Below are 5,678 nucleotides of genomic sequence, written 5' to 3' on the forward strand. Positions count from 1 at the left end.
AGAATATGTGGTTCAAAAGTAATCATAACAAAATTGAAAATGTAACATAGCAAATAATTTCGAAACTGTTATTTAATAATTGCAGCTAAATCCAATTATTTCTCAAACTCGCTGCAAACAGCAATCGAGCACCGTCCGCTGTACGAAGAACGTTATGAAAAGGTCCTACCAGGAAACCCCACATTGCACAAACGAAAACCCAGAAACACGCTCGCCCGCGGAGTCATCTGTGCCCGTTGGCGCGCTAATTCGATAAGTTTACTTCAAAGGACGACTCATTCCAGGAAACACCATCCATGATGCTGTTCCATGTTCCATTCCATAAGTCACGTACCTATAGCTGGTAGAAAGGAAGAGAACGACGATAGAGACAGAGTGCGCTCGTGTTTGCATTATCCCATCCGTTAAGTGCAACAGCTCGTCGACAAACGACTCGTGCCTATGTCTGTGTGCTTGTTTTTGTGTTTGTGTGTGTTTGTGACTGTTCGTGACCGGATCCGGTGTGCCTGTCTGGAAAGATAAAACCCGATCCTGCTGGAAGCACCAATATTCCCCGGAAAACCCAGATAAAGTGGGCACGCAAATGAATATATTAATCTGCCATCTATCTTTCTGTTTTCCGGCAACGCAAACAGCTAACAGCTTTAGCATAATGTCGTCGTGTTCGCAAACTTTTTGCCTTCCTTTTTGCAACGACAAATGCAAGGACTGAAGCTTACCATCGTTATGACTGCTCAAAATACGCTAAAGTCATTAAGGGAATGAATATTCTGAAGTAAAATCGGAAGAATCCTCGCATAACAAATAGAGAATAAAAATAAATCTTAAAGTCGAATGGAAGGTTACCCGAGCAGACTTTTATGGCAAAATTATAGCAAATTTTGCTATCACGCCCTGAGAGCCGATTTTGCTCTCATTTTGGTTGACATAAGGTGGTACACAGCAAAAATGAGAGCACAAATTTTAATACTTGGTTAGCAAAGTGATGCCTCATTTTGCTAAAACTGAGAGCCTAACTACCAGTGATTGAAATCCTCAACCATTTTCTCATCAGAGGCATTCAAAATACACACTTTAAGGCCTCGTATAGTAATACAGGAGACGATACATATACATTCATTCAAACCCCCCCCCCCCCCCCCCCCCATGAGGAGGATCTGCTCCGAGAGACACTATCCGTTCGCTGCTCAGAACGAACTCTCTTAACGTTCGGTCGCTACATGATGCATGAAGAAGACGAGGCACACATACTCATTCCCGAGCAGACTTTGATACTCAAATCGATAGCAAACTGAAACCCGATTTAGGTGTCAACAGCAAAATGATAGCATCAGATTTTTAGCGAAAGCAAAATTAGGCATCAATAAGGTTTCAGTATCGTTAATTTGATAGCAATTGAAAACCAAATTGAGGTACTAACAGCAAAATGATAGCATCATTTGCTGTATTTCTCTGCGAGAGCAAAATAAAGCATCATTATGGACTTATTAAAATTATCGGAAATCATTAAAAATCAATTTGAGAGCTAAAAAACAGCACCATTAAATGTATTAACAGGGTTATTTTCTTAGCTTTTCTTTAAAAAAAAGTTGCACTAAAAGCATAATAATTTTTAAACAAACCTGTTACAAATGTAATGGCTATTTTGTGGACACTCAAACGTCCTTTTGTGATGGAATGGATAAACCCAAGAGGCTTAAAATCCGAAATAAAACAACAAACGTCCTATTGTTGCCTATGCAAAGGCGCTTAATTTTTCGTCTAGTTCTTGACAAAATTGTTGATCAAACACGCTTTGTCTTTTCGAAGAAGGTAAAATATCATGTTTCAAATAATAAACTGAATAACAAAATTTATTGGAATAAAAAAATGGTTTAAGAGCTTAAGGAAACTTATTAAATTTCGATATTTTCTCTGCTTTTACTTTTTTTTAAATTTACGTTTTTCAGGATTGTTCATTTCGTAGCTTAATTTGACACTAGAATTGAAGAACTAGTTGGTACAGTGCTGAAGTTAAATTTTTTTCGGGAGCGTGAGAAATTTCGGGCCTAAAAAGGCAATTTCATTTTCTGCTATACAAAATGACGAACGAAATATTTAGTGCCAACAAATGAGAAAATAAATAAGATTGAAATATAATAGGAAGTCATCATTTCAATTATTGCATTGAGCCGAATTAGGTAGGTACTCAATTTTCTGTGATGAATATTTTGTGAACATAAATTGAATCGAAAATGAACAGGAAACAGTATTGCGCGCATATCAAGTAGTTTTTATTTTTCTGTCATTTCAAAAATAGTCATCATTTGGATATCAGAAAACAAAAAAAAATCGATATTGTTTTTGGTGGCCTTATAGGAAATTCTACTAATTATTAATTTGAAATAGCATCAAAAAGTAATTTTTAACTCCAAACATTTCTTAAAAATAAAGAGAAACATTTTTTTCCTTTGCATTGAAAGTAGAATTTCGTTCTATGTTCTGCAGTGGTAGTAAGCGAGTACAAAAACGGCTGATTTTACACTGATTTCACTAAGTTCGGAATCCGCAGTGCGCTACACATAATATCTGTATACCGCTTGCGCACATACAAGAGTATTTATAACCCAAATAGTTTTTGCTTCCAAATCCTTTTACATTTATATCATGTACAAAGGTATCTAGTCTAGTTTGCAAAATCTACTATTCGATTTATCAAAGTGTGTAGCGCGTAGAAAACAAAAACAAAACAAAATTTAATTCTCGTGCCGGTAAACATGTTGCGCGGATTCGTTATCGAAAACGACGGGAAAGAACTTCCTGTCGAAGGGAAAGCACCCGTTAGCTGGTGGTCGACGCTGCCCGAATAAGCGCCGCTTCACCTGGACGAGCAAAATGTCTGGGGATGCCCTGCGAGGAATCCATTGCATCGGAAGTATGCAGCCGCCGATGGGTATGTTGACATTACAGTACGAGATTCGTAAAATTGCTTAGTATTTCTGTCTTTCAGAGTTTAGCCAGTGTGCAGCACCCTTTACCTAGTCACATTGTTTCTTGCGTTCATCTTCCTGCACGCCATCCAATCTACGTAAACATCCAGCTGGCTCGAGAATAAGGAGTTTCACTGTGGCCGCTTTACAAGAAGACAGAATAGTCCGTAACCACTGGATTAAAACACAACCTGCTGATAAAGCATACTCAATCATTGATTGCGAAGTAAGTATACTTTTAATTTCCATTTGTTTACTAGGTAGTATAGAATGTTTTCGAATTCCCCCGTGAATTTGTTTTTCGTTAACTTACTACTGTAGTATATTTTCTGAAGAATCAGCTTGAAAGAAAAATAGGTATAATTAAAATGTTTCGATTCTTCTCTACTTAAAGCGAACCTAGCATTTTCACTTTCGATCACCGAAAGGGTTTTGAATTTAGTTCAAGACTCAGCTCTTCAGTTATTTATGAAAATTACGAAAACATGAGCTCCAACCAAACATTTAAAAAAAGTTTCGGTTTACTTGCTATACTTTTTCTAAAAACCCTTATAAAATCGCCTTTGTGTAGTGAGAGTTTATTTCAACTTTTTTCAATTTTTCTTCTTCTTCTTCTTCTTCGTTTTAATGTTTTGGCCAGAGAACGTTTCAATTTTTCTAATCCCAATCACAAATAATGAAATGTTATCTGTCAGCCGTAAAATAAACGCCTGAATGTAGTTAACACAACTCGTAAGCATTTTTGGATAACAAATTTTGTTACTGGCATCTAAATAATAGGGTTGTCTAGTTGACCGTGGCATATCTAGTCTGCGAAAATATGATCAATTTTTTATAATTTTCGTGTAAAATTTACAAAAAGTTTTAATTTTTTTCCTAAATATACACTCTGTTTATACACAGGTAATTATGTTTAAATACTGCTTTTGAATAGTTAATTCATTTAAGTAAAGCCGTGATAATACTAGGCGCTATCGGTGCCGTTTTTTTGGGTGTTGCATCACCTGCATCAGTTGCAAGTTTCATATTGAGAAACCTGCGAGTGGTTGCAGTTACTTAAATTGTACAAAAATTGAATAAATTTTGTCCAAGCAATATTTGTAAATTGCGTATGCTTTTTAACAAAATTTCACCTAACATTCAAATGCAAATATTCTTCGAGATAATTTTAGTGAACATTTTGTTTGAGTTGCGCTACAAATGTAACCTTTGAATAAACAACCTTACAATTTAGGTATTTTATTCGCACCTTTGAATAAACAACCTAACAATTTAGATTATAACAACAAAATTTGTTATTTTCAAAGATGCTTACGAGTTGCGTTAACTACATTCAGGCGTTTATTTTACGGCTGACAGATAACATTTCATATTTTGTGATTGGGATTAGAAAAATTGAAAAAAGTTGAAATAAACTCTCACTACACAAAGGCGATTTTATAAGGATTTTTAGAAAAAGTATAGCAAGTAAACCGAAACTTTTCTTAAATGTTTGGTTGGAGCTCATGTTTTCGTAATTTTCATAAATAACTGAAGAGCTGAGTCTTGAACTAAATTCAAAACCCTGTCGGTGATCGAAAGTGAAAATGCTAGGTTCGCTCTTCTAGAATTTGAACATTATCATACAAAGGCGAGTTAAAGTTATTTTAACGAATGAAACATTTTCAAATTTTTATATTATCATGCCAGGTCAGAGATGAATCGGTTCACATGATAATTAGAAAGTTAGAATTTCTCAAAGCTAAAATCAGAAATCATATTGAAATTCTTTCATTTTGTTCTTAACAATCAAGTAGAAATTTTAAAATTTTACTAATTTGTCTCAAAGAAGAAAACAAAAAAACATCATTTTTGCTTACGGTTTTTAGCTAGGAATTGTTTTTTAAGTAATAATCTTCTCAAAAACTTTTAAAAAACATGTTGATGTAATATATCATATATTTAATGAGAATCAGACAGACAACTTTCAGAATTGAATATCTTGCTACTGAAAAAAGAGAAGTAAAGTTGTTTGTTGATGTTTTGTACTAACGGCTCATGTGTATCATTTATTTTGTAATGTTCTTATAACTGCAAAATGTGTCTATTTCAGCTCCAGCCAGCAGTTGGAAACGATTCGGTTAACTAGTTTCGGAGCTTTCAAAGAAAATTTTTCCTGGAAAAATGCAACCATTTGGGGACGATTCGAATGTTGGGTTGTCCTAGTCGTCATCGCTTTATACAAAAATACAGAATCTAAACTAAACAATGATGATTGATGTGGGCAAAATTCAAACGTAAGTAGAATATATTTTATTGCTACGCCTTTATGTATACAATTCGACTTTTTTAACCTAGAATTGGACAAAATTTTGCTATCATGCCTTGAGCCAAATTTGCTATTATTTTGGTCGAACTTAAGTGTACACAGCGAAAATGAAAGTAAAGTTTTCGTACGTTGTTTGCAAAGTGATGCCAAATTTTACTTTTTCTGAAACCCCAACGATTCCACGATTTTCGAAAACTTTGAGAGCACATTGATATCTTTTTTTGCTATCGAGTAAAATTTGTTGATGCCTTATATTGCCATCATTGTGCTCTCCAAGCTGTCGAAAAACGAGGTGTAGTTGTGGTCTCAGTTTTAGCAAAATTTGGTATCATTTTGCAAACCAAGTATGGAAATTTTTGCTCTCATTTTTGCTGTGTACCACCTTATGTCAAGCAAAATGA

This window comes from Uranotaenia lowii, chromosome 3, assembly GCF_029784155.1.
Source record: "Uranotaenia lowii strain MFRU-FL chromosome 3, ASM2978415v1, whole genome shotgun sequence".
Lineage (NCBI taxonomy): Eukaryota > Metazoa > Arthropoda > Insecta > Diptera > Culicidae > Uranotaenia > Uranotaenia lowii.